At 44.5% G+C, this 20,910-nt stretch overlaps 1 protein-coding gene and 1 long non-coding RNA gene across 5 annotated transcripts in view; one reads left to right on the top strand and one right to left on the bottom strand.

Annotated features, from left to right (window-relative positions):
- The window catches only part of Osbpl10 (oxysterol binding protein like 10), a 314,690-nt gene that overhangs the window by 196,733 nt on the left and 97,047 nt on the right, over window positions 1–20,910 (top strand). The window lies entirely within an intron of this gene.
- LOC111817494 lies at window positions 1,715–14,093 on the bottom strand. Its single transcript, XR_002821674.1, has 3 exons — window positions 14,019–14,093; window positions 7,292–7,374; window positions 1,715–1,766 (listed from the first exon to the last, which is right to left on the bottom strand). It is a non-coding gene; the product is annotated as an uncharacterized LOC111817494 (long non-coding RNA).

Raw genomic sequence — 20,910 nt, 5'->3', positions numbered from 1 at the left:
TTAGTCTTAGTTTTAGACAAAGTCTGTGGACATGAGCAAAATGTAGGCAAGCTTTTTCCCAAGGCATAACACACATCATCTGGAGTCCAACAACTAATAAAGTCCTTCTTCTTACCAGAAATCTTCGGATGCTGGTCTTTACTGGCAGGATTTCTATTAGGTCTGGTCTTCTGAGCTCTAAACACAATCTCCCATAGAGGACAGCCTCAGGGTTCCAACTCTGCTTTTTCAGCTTGTATCTTTGAATCATTTGGCTTCTCAACTACACAATCAGGTATAGTTAGAACATTGACTCCATTTTTCTGGTACCAAATTCTTAGTTGCTTCTCTCCCATTGCTGAGACAAAATATCCAATAGCCAAAGGGAAAGGAGGAAGGGTTTATTTAACTCACAGTTTGTAAGGTTTCTGCCCTTAATCAATTAACTGCAAGGCATGGTGGTGTGGCAGAGGGCAACAGTTCATGGTGGGTGAAGATAACAGAAGCAACAGGAGCCTTTAACAGCATCTTTCTGTACCTTCTATGTTGTAGCTACACTGCTAGGATTAGGACCATGACAAACTGACCAGTGAACTAATTTAGCAATCATACATCCTTAATCCCAGCATCACACACTCTAGAATAGCCACCTCTGAAAAAGCCTAAGCCTGCATGAGGCTTTGGGGGACATCTAGACATAAACTGTAACAACAACTCCCTATGTTCTCAAGTAAATTTCATTCCCATTTAGCCAATAAGGATGTAGGCAGATAAGGCCCAATGCATCTGCTCAGGCTCTTGCCCGAAGGAGCCAGCTGTCCTGGGAGCCTATGAGGTCTCACCCTGGAGCCCTCTCTCCTAAGCAGGCACACACAAAGCCACATGGACTGGCTCCTGGTCCCCTCCCTTGTTCCATTTTCCATTCCGTTTTTAGGTAGTTACAGGGCCAGAAGAATGCTCATGGAAAGGCCACAGCTTCTTTATTATGTGCAATTTCCAGGTTGTAGCTGCTGTTAAAGGCGACACCAGTGTTAATTTGTGTAGCCTTGATTTATATTAAACACCTCATTGTACATGCCAATTTAAAGGGAAGAAAAACCCTGCATGTGCAAGAGCTAATAAATGAGTAATTGTGTAGGCCACAAGGCCGGGTAGAGACCCTTGTATGGGGCTGGGCCGCCTGTGAGACAGCGAGCTGCAGAGAGATTCTTGGGCAGCCACATGGCCTTTGTCCCCACCTGTGAAATGAAAGTGTCAGGCTGGATCACCAGCATGGTGTCTTTAAAACTGAACTTGATGTCACAGTGAAGAAGACATAGAATTTCTTTCGGAAGATTATTCTTCGCTCTAGCTACTTTCATTCTTTGATGATATTCTCTCCAGTGCCAGGATAAAATGTCAAAGTAGGTGTGTGAAAGAGGTTGTTATTTTCAGAGTGATTCCTTATGTATTTCTTATTCCTTATATTGGAAATATTTCAATATTAAACTGATAGTATATGGTACATACTGGCGCTTTAGTAGGGATGAAATAAGATTCATAAAAACTTGTGCCCCACATTTTGGAAGACAGAAAAGTTGCATTATTTTAGTGCAGATTTTTATCTTTAACATAAAATTAGCTGTCTCTTTGATATGCTGTTCTTCCTTTTTCTTGTTGTGTAGCTGTTCTAGCACGCCTCTGGAGTGGACGTCCATCAGCTTCACATGCAGGAGATGAGAAGAGGGCAGGCTTTCTCAATGGCAGGAAAGTTCCACAGTAAAGCATCTCATGGAGCATTTGCTAACCTGTGGGTGCATAAGTCAGAGTGGTCATATTTCCTAAGTACACGCCTTTTTCATGCGAGGTTCTAAAACAGTTGTAAACCAACTTCTGAGGTATGACAGTGGTGTAAAACTCTATGTTTGGGATATATTGATGGAGGTGATTCAGGAACTGGAATTTGATGTCGTGGGCCACTGTGTGGAGACTTATCCAGACACATTATGCCTTCCGTTGTCAGATTGCCAGTGTTTTCTTTAGAGATGTGGACTTTCATATTATAAAAGTTCTTTTCATTTCTGGGACTAAGATTTTGAAAATCAACCATGTTTTCAAATACTTTCTGATTTCCTTTTTAAAAATGTGTTGAGAAATATTACATAGCATATGATTCACTCCTTTAAGTTTACATTTCAATGAATTTTAGTGATTTCTCTTTTTCTTCCTGGTGCTGGAGACCCAGGACTTTGTGTATTCTACGTATACATGCTACACTGAGCTGTACACTCCCACCACCAATTTTATTTTATTATTAGTTTTTAAATTTATGTATTTGGTACAGGGCCTCACTACGCAGCTCAGACTCGTAGTGATCCTCCTGCTTTCAGCCTCCCCAGCACTGGGATTACAAGTGTGCCCCACCATGCCAGGTCTTGGTGGCCGGCTCAGTATGCCAGGGGGTGGGGCTGGCACAGCATGTGGTGTGGGGAGATTGAACCCCGGTCCTTGCACTTGCCTAAGCAGGAGTTTAGTCTGCTGAGCTATCTCACTGATCCTCCATCACCAATTTTAGTAAATTTATATATTTATGTAAATATATAACCCCTAAACCCTGCCACTACGAGGCCCCACTTCTTAACACTTGCAGCCCTCCAGTAGGCCATCCTGGAGACCAGTCCTTCTGCCATGGCCCTTGGGGGGACCTTCCAGATCCAGCTGGGGCAGTGCTCTAAGTTGTATACTGAGTGTTCAGCTTCTGTCTGTCTTGGCTGTTCTTCCTTATTGATTTGTTCTGTTCGTGGACTGCAAAGGCAGCGTTTCCAATGCTGTCACTTAAGCTCTCTGGCAAGGCCAGCACACCGGATGGACCTGAGTCTTTCTGTTCTCCCGCCATGCTTGGGCAGGGGTTTCTCCATGAGAACTTTACTGTTGTTTGTTTAGTTCTTACAAGCAGAGGAGCCACAGTAATCCTGTTGGCATTTTATAGGATTGCATTAGTGAAGAACTGACATCTAAAATGAAAGTGTAGACATCGCTCAGCCTGGGTGTTCTTTTGTGTCCCGAAAGAGCATTTGAAAGCTTATGGAACCTACATGTTTCTTTAATTGTTAGGTATTTTATTTCTTTTCTTTTTTTTGTTTTGTTTTGTTTTGTTTTGTTTTTGAAAATGAAACTTTTGCTGGCTGGTGGTGGCACATGCCTACAGTCCCAGCACTTAGGAGGCTGAGGCAGGAGGGTTGCTGTGCATTTGAGGCCAGCCTGGACTACAGAAGCGAGTTCAAGGCCAACCTGCACTACGTTGTGAGACCCTGTCTCAAGAAAAGGAAAATGAGACTGTTTCATTATATTTTCTACTTAATTGGGTGACTTGAAAACTAGGAGGCTATTATTTTCTATGAGTTAAATTTATTTCCACAAATCTTAAATAAATTTTCATACTGTTTTTGTTTTTCTCTTTATTTTTTTTTTTTTTGGGGGGGGTTGTTCCAGCTGTCTAATTCTGGTTGCAAGGAATGATCATTTTATCTCTTCATTTTTGTTTTTTAACAGTTTTCTTCTAATGATTATGTCCAAATTATTTTATTTTTAGAGGAACCCCAAAGTGGGTATTTTCACAGGGGCTTGCTACAGCCCGGATAGGGGTCAGCGCACTGTAGGAGGCGCTGCTTGGACAGCAGCTGCAGGCCTGTGTCCGTGAGGGGCAGCACTGAAAGCTTGCTGTGAATGTTGGGTATGAAAATAAGGGCCTCAGTTCCCTCCCTTCTTGATCACAGTCACCGGTGTGGCCAGCACACAGGAGGAAGAGGCAGGAACACTGCTGGGAGTTTGAGGCCAGCCTGGCTACATAGTGAGTCCAAAGTCAGGCTGAACTGCCTAGTGAGACCCTGACTCAAAACAGAACAAAAATAAAACAAAAACCCCTTCTTGATCTTAGCCACTCCCAGCGCCCTTTCCCTTCCAAAAAGGTAGAAAAATTATTTTCAGTAGTAGTGGTAGTTGTGATAATTCTTCTATTTTTGCTGGAAAATACTTCCACCTTTATTAGGCATGGGATACATATGTGTGTTATGTGTTTATGTATTACTTGACTAATAGCTTTTAGAACTGTAGGAGAGAAAATAATTTATTCATTTGATAAATGTGTTTGCAAGTCCATAATGTTCCTGGTGGCATTCCAGTTCTGGAGAAAAAGCCTTTGAAGTTAAGCAGCTTAAAACCTAGCGGAACAGGCATGAACATAAATCATATTATTAATAAATGTTGGTTTCTACAAAGTAGGGTAAAATGAGGAGGAAATGAGAATAATGTAGTGAATTATAATGATGAGAAAGAGATGCAGAATTTTGAAATGTTTTCCTATTACTCCTTTTAATGTTTAATTTGAAGTTTGAAGTACTTCGTCTGTCTTATGAATCCTCCTTCCTTGTCCCCAGCTGCAGTCTCCAGCACTTTCCCAGCTGTAGGTTTTGGAGCAGATCTCGTGATTGATTTGCCCCCACTGTCCACTGGTTGGTATTTGCTTGTTCTCATATTATTTCCAGAACAGTGATTGTTTAAGAAATGAACTGAATTTGTTAGACAGCAGGGTAATTTATCACCTTGGATAGAGATACTGTTGTTAAGGCAACTGGCTGCGTTCTGGCACCAAAGTCTCCAAATGTGACACCTGATAAGATCTGGGGGTGTCCCCTGAGCCTTCCCCGGCTGCTGGCTCTTCTCCTGTCACCCTGGCTGGGATGGAGCGGCCTCCTGCCAGGTGTCTGCCCTCTTCCTCCCTTCCCTTCCTCATCTCTCCTGTCTCCTGACAATCCTGGGGTGGGGGAGTGGCAAGAGAAGAATGGAGTGATTCTAGTTTCAGCAAAGTACAAGGGAGCATGTACTTTCTCTCCTTAGTGTAACACCTGGTGTCAGGTGACCAATCTTGGGTGACACTTGGGTTCAAGATAGTCACTCAGTTAATAAAATCAGGATAAAAATGTGAGCCATAGTGTATTCTTCATGCCATCTAAACCACACCCCCGGCCTGTATTATTTTTTATGCCAAGAAAGAAGTGGCATGCGCGTCATTACATCGTAGCCCAACATCTGGATTGTGATGCTTATTTTCCAACTCTGAAATAATTTTTCGATTTCTTCTGTGATCCTCCTCGATGGCTCCTAATTTCCTGGAGGAGTTTGCTTCCAAATGTGGCCCAACCGTGTCTCCCACTTCCCCCACCATTGGTAGTCTTGCACATCAGTCATTTCACCTTTCTCTTGTTCCCACCCACTTCTGCTGCCGGCCGCACCCTGCATTCGTCCAGTATGAATTGTTCGGTGGTTCTGTCGGGTTGTGGAGCTGTTAAGCGTCTGTGGGTTTCCACTGTCCCTACACTAAAATCCACTGTCCGTGGCCTTCAGGCTCTGTGTGAGCCAGTCACTGAGGAACTTCAGACCTCACTGCTCACACCGCCCGCACACGTCGCTTTCTAGGTTCCCACCAGCAGGCTTCCTGGTGCTTCCTTCTCCCACCCCCCCATCATCTCCATCCTCACCTTGTTTCATTGTTCAGTTAGCACCTGCCTGGCGCAGTTGTCACATGGCCTTTCTCCTCCTCCAGAATGCACAGCCTGGTGGAGGCAGAGACTGGCTTTGTGTGCTGGTGCGGAGCAGGCGCCTAGTCAGTCTGTGTTAGAAGAAGAGCGGCCTTGCAGTCTCCGCTTGGCTCAGCTGCAAGAAGCAAGGTGCAGGTGGTGAAGAAAGGCCACCTAGCATTTGCTTCCTTGAAGCATCTGAGTTGGGGTTGCATGAAAATGACCTTTCTGTGGACAGTTGTTGTTCCTACGAGCCACACCTCTGTGACCCTGGCAAAGCCTGGAGGGTGGGAACGGACTCTGCTGGGGCGTGTGGAGGACAGAGGGGGCAGCAGCGAGGGTCCTGCTGGCGTCCTTGCCACATGGAGGCAGAGGCCCGTCTGTCTTGGAGGGGACGTGGGTTATTCGATGGCGGTGTGAATAGGGCATGAGCATGCGAGGCCCGCCCCAGCCTGCCAAGACTCAGTCCTGACCTCTCTGTCGATGTATGACACTGAGTCAGGGACTTCACAAGTTGTTTGTTTGCAGGACTGAGGCAGTCCAGAGGCTTGGCCCTTTATTAAAGATTGAGACTGGGTCTTGGTAAATTGCTAATTTCCCCAGCCTGGCCTTAAACTCAGCATCCTCCTGCTCAGAATACTGGGGTCATAAGGTGTGCCCCCCTCCTGGCCCACTTGAGGACTGACCAAGGAAGGTACTCGTGCTGCTTTGAACAGTGCCTTGTGCTTCGCACCTTCTCAGAAACTGTTCGTTGCTCACAATCGTGACCTCCCAGGTGGTCTGGGAGGGCCTGTCTGAACCTAAGGACCTCACAGAGAGTTTTGTTACTGGAAGACACTTGCTGTCCGTTAGACAAGGCAGTGTGTGTAGCGTCTGGGCGCTTGGGGCCACAGGAACTTGTTTGGCACAGGCCGTTTGAACGCACTTCGATATTTAGGTGGGTTCCTGGCTATATGTCTGCTGTGAGAGCAGGGAGGCTCATTTTCTTAGTGGGATACACATGAGAGAAGATCCATTCAGTAGTCACTTCCAGTTACACGACTGGCCGCATGCATGGCTGGACATGTGTGAGAAAGTGGGAGAGTGTTCAGTAGGAGCCAGTGTACTGCTGGCTTCAGTGTTTTCTTTCAACTTAAAGTAAAAGTTGTTTTCTGCATCAAGCACTGTATTATTGATAACAAGCACGAAGACCTTGTGCGAGGGTAGGGTTGTGAGCTCTGGGGGACAGAGGACGTCGGTTCAGTGTTGGCAGGCAATAAATCCTGTTGTAAAAGTTCGTCCTAGGGGAGCAGTCTGAAGCACCTGGTACAAAATAATGTGCGTGGCTCATTTGTAAAGAAACTGCAGTCTCATGTCGATTCAACTAAAGTGCAAGCATGCGATAGACCTTTGGAGCTGAGAAGGGCACATCAAATGCTGAGCACCTATTACAGTAAAATAATAATTATGAATTATGAATTTTGCCAGTGATGTTGAAAACCAGAAGGGAAATCAGGCATGATTGTGAGTACACAAAAGTGAGTTACTCCCTTGGAGAAAGTATTGCTTGTGTTTAAATTAAAATCTGAATCATTCTTACTGAGCAGACGCAGAGTTAGAGCCCCTGTCATTTAAACAGCCCCAATAAATTGCAGATGAAAGCAGATTTAGGAGTTGGAAAGTGAATACTTGTTAAAGTTGAATAACCCCTGAAGTAGCTTAATTTTGTAAGCTCCTTTGAGATCACTAATGTTGCCATTTATTGGTGTTGGCAGTACCTTGCGAAGTGCTGCTGGTATGTTTGGTCAGTTGGGTTCTGTTTCCTGTGGGGCTGGGGCATGCTGCCGTTCATGGTGCTTGTCTGGGGAGACAACAAGTAACTTCAAAATAATTCTGCTAGTTAAGACAAAGAGCTTCATATATTTGGGTTTTTTATATCCTAATATGGGCCTACTGAGTTGGGGGATCACATTTTGCTCTTCAGTAATTGATGATATCCCCTTATTTACCTTTGTGGCTCTATCCTTTGCTACTTAGGAACTTGTAAGTCTGTCAGACTGGCTTTGCATCTCAGCCACTGACCAACTGAGTGACCTTAGGGGTGTAAAAATCTCTGCTTCATTTCCCAATCTGTACAATGCCAGTAGTATTAGAATTATGAGGATTGTGGAAGACAGCAATGTGTAATATAAAACTCATGCTTGAATGCCTCTCATCTTGGTCTTCTAAATGTGTACCATTCCTAATGTCTTATTGATTATTATACTATCTTCAAAATAAATTAAAATAATAAAGACCAAAAAAAAAGAATTATGAGGATTAAAAGTTTTTGCATTAATAGGATTGGATTATAATTCCTAAAAGTGAATAAGCAGGAATCATGATGATAGGAATAATTGCATAAACAAATAGATGGAGGATGTGGGAGAAACCTTTTTTTTTTTTTTTTTTGGCTGAACCAGGGATTGAACTCAGGCCCTTGCGCTTGCCATGGAAGTGCTTATTCCACTGAGCCGTCTCCCTGACCCCAACAATTTGTTTTTCAGTTTTTTTTTTTTTTTTTTGTGGAACTGGGGATTGAACTCAGGCCCTTGCACTTTACAGGGAAGTGCTTATTCCACCGAGCCATTTCCCCGGCCCCAAATCATTCATTCTTAAAGCACTATCTTGTAAATGTAGGAGTTGGGAAAATAGAAGCAGCAGCCCGAGGAACACTGTGGCCTGCACCACTCTGCCCAGCTGTGGACCAGTTTCATTTTAAGAGGGGAGCGAGGGAGAAGAAGGTTATTGGGAGACAGACAGACAGGCAGAGAGCCAGGGCCAGGGACAGAGGCATCCCATCTCGTTCCCTAGAGAGGTGCTCCCTTGCTTCTTCACAGGGACCTGGAAGGCCAGCTGAGCAGCCCCTAGGCCTTCCGTGCCCTTGCTGGAGGCAGCCTGCCTCTTACCATTTCAGCAGCCTTATCTTTATCTGTACAGAAAAGACCACTGAAAAGGTTAACTTTTTTTGGGGGGGGGGTGGATGGGACCATAAAGGATTATTTTACAGCTAAATTAAAATCTAAGAAAATTAATAAAACCTGAAACGCAGCTCTTATTTTTGGCTTACTTCAGAAAAACATTTTAGAGAAAGCCAAAGGGCATGGAAAACTGAATTATTCTGATAACATATTTCTTATTATAGGCTTATACTCCTTCTGTCTCTCCTTCACTGTTATCAGTAGGGTTTTCTTTTTGAAATAAAATTTAAGTGTCTACCATTAGTTTTATAGCATATTGAATTTCATGGTATGGTTATGAATTTTAACTTAACCCCCAAATAAGGTTCATTAAGTCTTTTTCCTTGCTGTAGCCCTAGGTGATTTTGTGATGTTTATTTCTATAAGCTGTGGGGTTTTGCCTACTCATTTGTTATCAGTGAGAGAGGGTGGCTAGAATGATGGAAAAGAAAGCATTTCTTCATCGGATTTTATTTTATTTTAATTTTTTTGCATTTTAGGGAAGGATCTACAGGGTGTTCAGGGTCTCACTACTAGATCAGACTCCTAGTGATCCACCTGTTTACAGCCTCCCAAGAGCTAGGATTACAGGCACGCACCACCACGCCCAGTCTCAATTGCAGTCTCAGCTTGCCCCGGAGGTGGGGCCAGCGGTGTGGTGGTAGGGAATGGAGCCCCCCACCCCTTGTGCCTTCTTGCAGGCACTTTAATCCGCTGAGCTATTTGGCTGGTTTCTCTTCATTAGATTTTAGCATAGTTGGCAATCTTTGGGTTGAAATTCTTTACTAGCAGACCCAATAGAGGCTGGCATACCTGCCACATTCCATGGTATGGCTTCCTGGTAGCAGGCTGGTGTGGGTGGTGGAGCTAGCAGCTTGCTGCAATGTAACCACGAGTACTTTTGCTCTCTGGGAGCAGAGGTAGATTTCAGCTGTGTCTGAGTGTGACCAGAGGACGGTGCAGTATAGTCAGCCCTTTCTGTCCATGGCTTTTTTATCCTGGGAGTCAAACAGCTACAGATTGAAAATATTAAAATTTACACCTCTCTTACACATGTAGTCATTTGCCCCTGTTGTTATGAATCAATACCATATATCACACTGTTCACATGGCACTTTGCCATGCTAGGTATTGTAAGGACTCTACAGATGACTGTAATCTAGAGAAGGGTGTAGGTAATCTTATCTAAATGCCCTGCCATGTTATATGAGGGACCTAAACATCCAGATTTTCGGTGGTCATGTTGTGGGAGCTGGAATCATCCCCTTGATTACAGAGATAACTGTTGAAATACTGAAGGTAGTTGTTGCTGCTTCCATGTCATGACTCACTGTCACTTCATGTACTGATGGGACATAATAATGAGGTCCCCTCTTGGTGGGAATGTGGGACAATGACTCCTTTTAGCCCATCTGTGGTTTATCCATGAGAGGGTACAGCACGCAGTTGTGTACGCAGTCAACCTGATTTAAGTTAAGGCGAGAAGTAGGACAAGGTCTTTTGGTGGCTGGGCCCCCATACGTGACATGCACAACATGGAGCAGGAAAAGTGTATCTTGGCTCCCAGTTTAAGTCCAAGATGGGCTCCAATACAGAAATGTCTGGAAAGGCTCAGTGGGTGGAAGCTGCTTACCTCGAGGCAGCCAGGAGGTAGAATAAGAGGGAAAGAACCAGAGAGAAGTTCCTTCCAAGTCACTCCAGGGACCTGCTTCCTATAGCCCATTCAGCTCTGAACTCCTCAGTGGGGTAACCCTGGGATGGGGTTGACACTTGACAGTGCAGTGCTCCCTGGAGTCAGCTCTTAATCCAGTCAAATGGACAATCAAGATTAGCAGTCACAGTCCCTAAATCACTCTGTGTCCAAAACTGCTTGCCCTATCACCCCTTGGTTGCTCAAACAGGACCCAGGCAGAGGATATTGAAGCATAATTTGGGGAGCCGAAGGTTCAGCTCAGTGGTAGCGCATGTGACCAGTGTTGGCGAGGTCCTGAGGGGTCTCTAGCATGAACACCTAAAACAAACAAAACAACCCACCCTTAGGGGGCAGGGCTTGTTAGTCAGTAGGTGCAACGCTTGTGTTAGTCCAGGAAGTTTCTGGATACCTGCTGCGCAACATTGTACCTATACATTAAAAGCTTTTAGAAGAGAGGTCCTGTGATAAATGTTCTTACTGTGATGGTTAAGATACTCCTTTTGCTTGGATGTTTTTGGTGCTGTGCATAGGATTTACGTGATTTGAGCTAAATAGCCTGAGCTCCTTCAGCGCTTCTCTTTCCAGTGTAAGGACATTAGGTTTTAGCTGTTGTCTTCTGAGTGCTCAGTATGTGCTCGGTACTGTGATGTCTTCATCTTCACCGTGTTCCTAAAAGCAATGCCCTGTTGTGAGCATCATTTTACAAATGAGGCGATAGAGGTGATACATGGTGAAGTAACTTGCCCAAGGTCAAGTGGGGAAGCTGGGCAAGCTGGAGTCCAAACCAGGACACTGACTTTTCTTCCATTCCTTGGCTGTTTCTTGGCCTATTTGAAAATAAGACCTGGCAGGTGAAAGTGCCTGGCAGGCATTGGAGAGTCGCATGAGATCAGATTCAGAGTCTTGGGTCTAAAACCTTGCTGGTAATCTGGCTTTGCTGACAGTTTTTTGCGGTTTATATACAAACTTGTGGTATAGGGGGTTAAGCTTATTCTCTGCCATTAACTACAATAAGAAATAGACAAGAGTTCTTTTTTTAAAAAATTTTATTTATTTGTGTGTGGGGGAGCTCAGCTCACCGGGGGGCGGGGCTGGCTGGCATGTGGTGCTGGGGGATTGAACTGTGGTCCCTGTGCTTTGCTAAGCTTGTTCTAAGTAGGTGCTTTAGACTACTGAGCCATCTCACCAGCCCCGGCAAGAGTTCTTTAAAGGTTTTCTTTTTCTTATGTATTTAGTTCAGGGTCTACAGGGTCTCATTATACAGATTGGACTTGTAGCGATCCTCCTGTTTTCAGCCTCCCAAGCGTGGGGATTATAGGCATATGCAATGATGCCTAGTCTCTTTAAAGGTTTTCTTAATTTGAACCAAGTATGACATTAGGGCTGGGAGGAGGCTGGGTTGCGTTAGCACGGGCCAGTGGAAGTGCAGTGCAAGACATGTATATAATTAAAAACTTCCTACTGGTCACGCTGAAAGTAATAATTGAATTAATTTTAACTTCATCCAGAATAATTTTAATTTCAACATATAATTCATGTTATAAGTTACAACGTTTTACATTCCTTTTCATATTAAATCTTTTCATTTTACACATACTGGATACGTCTTCATTGGGGCGAGCGGCGTTTCATGTGCTCAGGTGCTGTGTGCTCCGGAGGCTGCCATGTTGGACAGCTGACTTTATTGGAAGGTAAATGTTTTAAGAAAGCCTGACAGACAGCTTCTTGGGCATGGACTGAGAGAATAATTCAAATAAAAGTGATCGCTATGATTCTAGCTAGCGATGCAGACCGCAGTGTATGTAGATTTCAGTCTGAGAGTTCTCACCGGGCTGTTGCTGTTTTGCATAGTGTTTATTGTTCCCACCCCCACTTAACAGAGAAGGCGTGGCGCTCAGGAAGATGCCTGGGTCACTGGGAGGGTCGTGGGTGCTGCCAGGATTCAAACCCAGTTGATCTTTCTTGTACACCGTGTTATGGAACTGACACAAAGTGACTACCTTGTACCAGTGTTCTTAGATGATAAGAGATATATATGGTTGATGCACTTGGTAGAACATGGTGCATGTGTGCAGTTTTAAATGTATCCTTGCCTAAGTTACTCTTCTCACTGCTGACATAGAACACCTAATGCCCAAAATTAGAGGAAAGGTTTATTTAGTTCAAGTTGTAGAGGCTTCGGTCCACTATCGCCAGCTCCAGCACAGGGTGGCGTTGAAGACCGGCAGGCACCGCAGAGGAGAAACACGCAGGCAGAAGGCAGCACAGCAGAAGCCAGCAAGGGAGAGCTGCAGCTCTTTGTAGCCCTTGTATCTTATCCAGGGTACTTGCGGGGGTAGCACTCGCACCCTTAATCTTTGTGCTCTTGAACCCAGCAGGGCACCATAAGTCAATCCTAGCATCACACATTCTAGATCCAGCCATCCCAGCTGCCCTACCTGTGACCACAGGAGGCTTTGTGGGACATCTAGATGCAGGCCAGAACAACCCCCTTTTGTGTGGAAAAGTAGCTGTGATCTTTGCAGGGTTCACCAAAACTGTAGATTAGAGAAATGGGAACATTCAGATTAAATGATTTAATTTCCTTTTCTCTCCTGAGCCCTGGGAACCAGTTCCGTGGTCTGCAGGACATGGTTGTATCCAGGGTCTTGGTCTGTAGCCAGTCTCTGGCTATCATGCTAGGAAGATGTTGCTAGGAATTAGTGATTTTAAAGCACCATAGAATAAAGAGAGGAGTCCTGTCTAAGTTCTAGTGTCTTACCCTTGCTTTTCCACACTTAACTTGAGATTCCTTCTGGCCCTGAAGTTCTCGGTAAGGTTTGCTGATCTGTGTAGAAGATATGAGAAAGGGAAGAAGTGTTTGGGGGAAGAGGGTCAGTCTCTGATTGAAAAGATCATGCGTGACTTCGTTTTTGGCACTCCTGGGTTGGGGCGAGGGAGAGCGCTCATTGGATGGTGTTCCTACACCAGGAGGTGCTCAGCTGTGAGACACCAGGGACAGCCATGGGCATCAGATCCAGGCCTTGTGACAATGACTGACAGCATCTGCTGGTTGGCATCTAGTGGGTCAAGGCCTTGGGTGGTGCTAATGGTCCTGCACCACGCAGGACCATGCCCCGCAGCAGCAAGTTATGTGGCCCCAAATGTGGGTAGAACTGAGGCTGAGAAACAGCGATGCAAGAGGAGAGGGACAAAATACGTGTCTCTCTGAGCTCTGTATTTGAAAATACTGTTTTTCTTTGCTATGGAATCGTATTCTTTACATCATTATTTCTCAGGAGTAGGAATTTAATTACAGCTGCCTTTTCACTTGGGAAGCTTGGAGTTGTCATCCATCCATGCTACTTTGTAAACCAGAGGTAGTTTTTAAGAAAACCATAGGAGAAAATTGTCTTATGTGTGACTCTGGTGTCAAGGAGGTGGATGCATCTGGGTGTGGTGCACAGGGCGTAATCCCAGCTCTGTGGGGAGCTGAGAAAGGAAGATGGTAGATTTGAGCCCAGCCTGGGCAGTTTAGTAAGTTAGTGAGACCCTCTGTCAAAATGAAAGGGGATGTAACTCTCTGGAAAGGCCCTGGGTTCAGTTCCTAGAATGGAGGGAATGGGGGAGGAGGTAGCTGTCTATTCCATATTAAGTTTGGGCTTCTTACTGTCATTTCCACATAGGACTCCTCCTCCCCAAATTCTCGAAGCATTGCAGCCTGGTATAAGTATGCTGCTCCATGATCAGACACTTATTGCTGATTGTTAAATCTAATTTTAGAAATCTTGGAAAAATCCTCCCTGTATTTAATATTCTACACACATTACTTACGCGATAGGGGTCATACAAATGGTGCTTGATTGCAGTGCTGAGAACTTCAGCGTTGCTGAGGGAAGCTGTCATGGCCTGCTCTGTTTGCCGTTTGCAGCTATTTTAGGCAGAGAGAGAATGACAGCCGCTTGTCCTGCGGGCGGGCTGGGAATTCACAGGAGGTGTAAGTGCCAGGAGGAGGCAGAACGTGAAAGGGCAGAAGGAGTTAGGAAGGTGTTCTGCCCCCTTGATGAATAGAGATAGGGGGGATTGTGAATAGAGATAGGGGGGAGTTGGTGAGCTGGTGAACTTGGTTAAATTGATCTTTGCTGCCTTTGAGGGTCCGGTGAGGGGGATTCATGCTTCCTCTCTTTCAGGAGATCCGGATTATGTGAGTCCTTGGGGACAAAGTTGGTTCCCATTATTCCCTGGACTCCAGAGAGCTAAGAATTTAAAACAGACCCAGGTGTGCCAGACCAAAAGCTGTTACTCTTACATAATTCTCAACCTTGGAACGGGGTCCTGTTGGGAGCGGGGCAGGGGCCCCAGTGTGCACTCGCACACAGTCCTAAAGAACTCAAGTTTACACTTGGCGGTGGTGGTTTCGAGATAAATGCACATCAGGAGATGAGTAGAGTGAACTGTCTCTAGGCTGGAGACTGAATTCACCGTGCCATGAATGTTACAAAAACAGCGCCGAGCTGTGAGGAAGGGTCAGGACCTCAGGGTAAGTGCATCTGCACCTCCATTCCCTGTTAATCCTTCCTTGATAGATCTGTCTGCAGGCTTCGTCTGCTTCAGCTTCAGACGTGTATTCAATACTGCAGCTGCTCGGCTTTCGCTAAATGCAAGGTTTTGGCCTAAGAACGAGCCCTCACATTAATTCTTCCTCTAAAAGCGACCATGTGCATCCTCCAGCCTCTGCAGTCTGAAAAGCTGTATAATGCTTTTCAGTGACAAGAGCTGTCCTCCAGCATAGAGCCAGATTTGCAGAGCTGACTGTTCTTGCATTAGAAATGATACTTCTTCTTTAAAAATAAAAATGTTATGTTGTGCAAAAGGGCCACACAGGTATTTTCCCTCCATGATGATTATTGTCAAGCTGCGTGTGGCCAGGAATCAGGCCTTCTCTGTCCATGTCTGCTTTTGATGAGTCACTTAGGAGTCCGGCTTGCCCAGTTCCTCATGCCAGCCAGATAAGGAATCCTCCAACATTGGGCTCAGGCTGGGGCTGCCACTGCAATGTGCTGCTTCTAGCCAGCACGTCTGTCCCCTGCGCCACCTGGCCCTCCGAGCTGTGCAGTGGATCTTCTAGGTCCTGCCTGGGGGAATCTGACTCAAGTGACCTAAGCCTCTTGCCCCATAAAGGTTGTAATATAGGTTGCATCCTATGGGTGACTGTGTATGTGCTCATTTCAGGGGTCAGCAGGTGGCAGTGGGTGTCACATTCAGGCTTTGGGGTCAGACCCTGGAGATTGCTTTTGGTTTCAGCCTGCAGTTGGCAAGGGGACATCCTCCGTACCCATCAGATGGCCTCTTAATCTTTTGCCCTTTTGGCCCACCAGAATCAAGTAATTAGCAGATGGTGGATCTAACATAAGTGATACAGAAATGTGCAAGTTTTATATGTGTGACAGTAGATCAGCTCTTAATTATTATTCAGAGAGCGATTCCTTGTTGAGAACATGATCAGGGGTTCCCGAGTATTGCCACACATGAGTGGTCTTTTAAAGACTTTGGGAACATATTATCAAATGGCCTGAAAAAAGTCTTCCTAATTTATACTCTTGGGCCGTGGTGTATGTGACTGCTCACTTTCACTTTCATTGAACCCTTGCCAACCTCATCGTGCTGCAAACTTTGGCTAACTTGCGAGGGAGGTGAAGAAGCATCTAATGGTTCTTCTAATTTGCATTTCTGTAATTAGTTGTGAGATTGAAAAATGTCACAAGCTTATTGATCGTCTGTAATGTTTATCTTAGTAATCATTGCCTTAGTAATTGTTTACCTAGTCACACCAGTTTCCACTCAGCATAAGGAGCAGCTACATTAAAGGACACATTGGCCTTTCAGATCGTGGTGTGGCAAAGGAGTTGGATTATTTTAAGGGAAACAAATCAGTAATGAAAATGTGTATCATGATTCCAATTGAAAACACATTAAAATGAAGTAAACAAGGGCAGCATGTTTACTTTAGAAAGTTACAAATTTATTCACCACACAAATCGTGTTACAAAGATAAAGTACCCTCTTTATTTCTGGAGAAAGGGTCCCCCTCATGGGGCAGGGCAGTCTCTTGGCCTCTTCCAGCCTGTTCTCCTGGTCCAGTCGGGCCTGATTTGATGTTGCTGGGTCAGTTGCCAGTGGAACTGTGCACCCCCGACCCTCAGCCACCCTATCTGTCCCAGTTGGACTCTTTCTTTCACAGTGTCTTTCCCAGGGCAGCGTCCTCCTTCTGGGGATGCCCTTGGCTCTCACCTTGGCCCATTCTTTCTCCCACGTATGGAATACAAGGCATTCTAAGCTCAGCCTTCTCTGCTCTGTGGGCTATTGGAAAATTCTATAATTGAGATTTCTGGCTTTGGAAATCTGAATGTTAACTGCTCAAGAGTTTCCAAATCTGATTTCTCTTCCAACAAAATCTGACGAGACTTCTACTACTTCATGGTAGACTTAAACCCCAAAGAATGCCTCCCGGTGCTGTCCACTACTCTTACTGCCCCAGACCACCTTCTACTGGATTCCAAATGTGGAGTTTTAAGGTCATGTTATTTGCAGGCCATGTATGTACATCTTAATATTTCATTAAATGTTTGTATGGAGAGAAACTCGTAAAAGTACATCAGACATGGATGTTTTATCTGAATTAATGGATCATGGGTAAGTTGTATTTCCTTCTTTATTATTTTCTATATTAGAAAAATTTCTTAAAATATTTAATATAGTCATTTTGTTTTACTTATGGTCTGGGTATTTAACTGGGGGATACTGAGGTGCAGACCTAGCCCTTTTTAAAATTTTGAGATGGCATCTCACTAAGTTGCCCAGGTTGACCTTGAGCTTGCAATCCTCCTGCCTCAGCCTCCCATAAGTAATGTTTTAGTAATTCTACAAAGCCATTATAAAATGGAAGTTTTAAAAAAATTCCTTAAATATTATTTAGTATGCTTTTTGGATTATCTATATGGCATAAGCACCTGCCTGGCAAGTGCAAGGTCCCAGATTCAATCTCCAGTACCCATATATATTTGTTTCCCATGTCTTCCAATTTCCCTAACCCATCTTCCATTAAATTTGCAAAACAAAATCAAGGAAGGGGGCGGGGAAATGGCTTAGTAGAATAAGTGCTCCCTGGCAAGTGGAAGGGCCTGAGTTCAATCCCTGGTTCTGCCCCTCCCACCAAAAAAAACAATATCAAGGGTTCCATGCATGCCTGTCACCAGCAGATGAAACCAAGAAAAGAACTAAATCAAATTAAGAATTGAAGAAAAATAGCCTTCTATAATTTCTTTGATGTTTGTCTTGACGTTTGTTCCACATTGATAAAGGTTATCTTCTCTTAAATAGCATTGTGACAAGTTATCCTTATCTAGGATAAAACTTGGAACAATTACTTCTTTCAGTGTCACTGTGCACATTGACAAAGCTAGAAAAAATAACTTGTGTAACCTTGCTGGAATTAGATTATTGACATCTCTGAAATACAGACACAAGCTGATCGCTAGACAGCTTTACTCCATAGTGGAAAATATAACATGTAATATGAGAAAAATGAAGAGAAAACCTTGCAATTACTTTTGTTTTTGGTACTGAGGAATGTACTCGGGACCTTGTGCTTGCCAGGAGGCTCTTATGCCGCTGAGCCATCTCCCTGGCAAGGCTGTATTTTGATGTTTCAATATTGTCTCATATTTATCCATTTGCATTCATACTGTGCACACAGTTACACTTGTGGACAGAGGACGTACCATCTTTTTCATGTAATGTGTCCATTTATATATTTTAGAAGTAAATCGTATTCTATACATGTACTTGTTTGCAAATAGTTACCTATAATTGTAATTTATTTAAATATTCACCCTGTTGTTGACCACGGGCCATTCAGAATCTTTATTTTAGAATTTTTTTCTGCCTTCTACATGGATGGAACATCTTAAATTCCTTAGCAGAACACTCTGAGGCCCTTCATCTATGAGTGAGTCGGGGGGGCCTGTCTGTCATCTGTTGTTTGGTGACCAACGGGGTTGCTGGGACTGACCTGTCCAGCCAGTCCTTCCCGAAGGACCCACGGTGCCCAAGCTTTTTAGATATGACATGGGACTAGACTGAGAGTTGGCAAGTCAATCCACAAATAGTCCTAAAATCTAATTTTAGCCTTAATCAAATCTGAGTGTTAATGATTTTAAAAGAATAGTGACAAATTGATTTCCCTGTGATATTTATTATACCCTTGTGGGGGCAGAAAATTACTCTGAAAGACAAAACAGTGGAGGGGAGGCTGTATCTGACCGCCTCCCCTGAGAGTCTTGTGTAGGACATAGTGCATAGTTGTCTCATTTAGTTGGAACCCAGCCTGTTAAACAGGTGATGCCGCTTACTTTCTGGAGGAGGAGATTGGGGACCCAGGCGTTTTTGGTCCGGCACCCACTGTTCCTGTCTGTAGTGCCATGGTTGCGATTACTGGGGTTACCTGAGAGTCATGCCTGGTGTGCTCTAAACTGAGCAAAGACTGAGGTGTGAAAGGAGACTGTAAATGTGCTTGAAGGGATCACACAAGAATGTAATTCTTCCTTGTGCTATGGTGTAGATGTCGTTCCCCTTCCCCTGTCACTGGACGGCACGGGATCTGAAGATTCCAGGCTCTTTCTGTCCTGCCCAGAGAATTGGCTGGACAGCTGGAAAATAGATAAAACACAACTTGTATTGAAAGGAAAGGAACAAAAGGGGAAAATTAAAGAGTATAAATGAAGAAAAGAATAAGAAGAGATATGTCCCGCAAGGAGGATGGGTCACCGCAGAACGAGGATAGCAGCAGTGGAGTCGGCGGCCGTCGCCTCTTCTGACCTTCCTGCGCTGCCCACGCAGCCTGGCTGTGGCTGCGAGGGGAGATTCAATTGTTCAGTCTCCCTCTGGGTCTGGGTCTTTGTGATTGACAGTTACAGCCTGTGATTTAGCCCGCTAGCCCTGTCTCCATCTCACATCTCACTCCTCCCCTCCCCGTGAGACTTCATGTGCAGCAGTGTTGAAGTGAAGCCTTTAGGAGTGCCTGGCCCTTTCTGCAAGGACTACTGGGAGCAGCTGGCCCCTTGTGCTCCCACCCCTTCTGCTTTCCATCCAGCATTCTGGCACATGCTTGCAGTCCTAGCACTGAGGGAAGCAGACACAGGAGAATGGCAAGTTCAAGTTCGCCTGGACAATTTAGCAAGAACCTGTATTCAAATTTAAAAAGATTGGGGAGATGAATGTGGTGGCACACATCTGCGATCCCACCCTCAGACATGGAGGTTAAAGGTCACTGCACATTTGAGGCCAATCTGGGCTACAAGGTGAATTCAAGGTCAGCTGTGAACATCCTGGGTTCAGTCCCCAGAATAAAAGAAAAGCGTATCGTAAGAATGTCTAAGTAACTAATTAGACGTCAGCCACAGGGCTTATTGCTGTGGGTTATTCCCTGGCTTCCCAGGCCATGCGAGGATGCACCGGCTCTGTTACATCGCTGTGCCTGTCACTGCTGGGGGATTCCCTTTGCAATCTGGGTCTTAGAAATTTCTGAAAGACAGCTTGTTTCAAAGACCAGTGTTCATGTGCTCCGAATTTTTGTTGTTCCATTATTCATTGAATTTTTTTTTCACTAAATTTAAGTTTTCTAGTGCAGGGTTGAGGATTATTTGAGCTTGCGATGGGTACATTGTTGCTTAACTTTGATTTTTTAAAAATAAAAATAAAAATTTTGAAGTGAAATTCCCAAGTATTAACTTTTTTAAAGTGAATAATTCCATGACTCTTAATGTAATATTAAAAATTGTACAGCAGCCCTGAGTTCCAAAACGTGTTTGTCACCTCAAGAAGAAAACTAAACCTTGACAGCAGACAATCCTCCAGCCACCCCTCCCCCAGCCCCGGGGTGACCACCAGTCTTGGTACTGTGCTTCTCACTATTTTGAGCACATCGTATAAATTGGATCATGTATGTGACTTCTTGCATCTGGCTTCTTTTACTTAGTGTAGTGTGTTTTGAAGTTCATTCATGTTGTAGCGTGAGCCAGAACAGATTGCCCCTTACTGGAAAAGTTTGGGACCAGAATTGTTTTTGGAGTTTTTCAGAATCGGGGTGATTTGTTTCCAGGATGAAACCCATGTCTAAACATGAAATTTTTTGCTTCTTATAGCCTGAAGGTGATCCTATACAATAATTTTAGTGTATGTTCCTTTTTAACTACAACCTGTCCCATGAAGTCAAGTATAGGATTTTCCACATGGAGCCTCATATGGCTGCTCACACTTTGGGATTTTGCAACATTTCAGATTTGCAGGTCTGGGATACTCAGTCTGTGCCTTGTTCCCTTTGGTGGCAGAACAGCGATACTTTGTGTTGATATCTCACATTTGTTTGTCTGCTGATCCGTCTGTAGGAAGGTGGGCTGTCCCCATCTTTTGGGGTCAATGCTGCTGTGTACATGCAAAGATGTGGATCTGGGTGCCAAGTTTTAGTTACTAAGGGCCAGGAGTTTCTGGGTCGTATGGTGATGTTCTGTTGAACTTATTGAAGACTTGTGATAACGCTGACATTTTCCATGCCCATCACTGATGTGCAGAGGTTCTTCTTTTGTTATGTCCTTGCCAACTTGTATGATTTCCCAGTTTTGTTTTTTATCATTACCATTCTACTGGCTGTTGAAATGGCACCTCACTA

The sequence above is a fragment of the Octodon degus genome, unplaced genomic scaffold (assembly GCF_000260255.1).
Source record: "Octodon degus isolate 3935 unplaced genomic scaffold, OctDeg1.0 scaffold00059, whole genome shotgun sequence".
NCBI classification, from domain to species: domain Eukaryota; kingdom Metazoa; phylum Chordata; class Mammalia; order Rodentia; family Octodontidae; genus Octodon; species Octodon degus.
The sequence above is the reverse complement of the archived record's forward strand: the minus strand, read 5'-3'. Positions and strand labels throughout refer to the sequence as shown.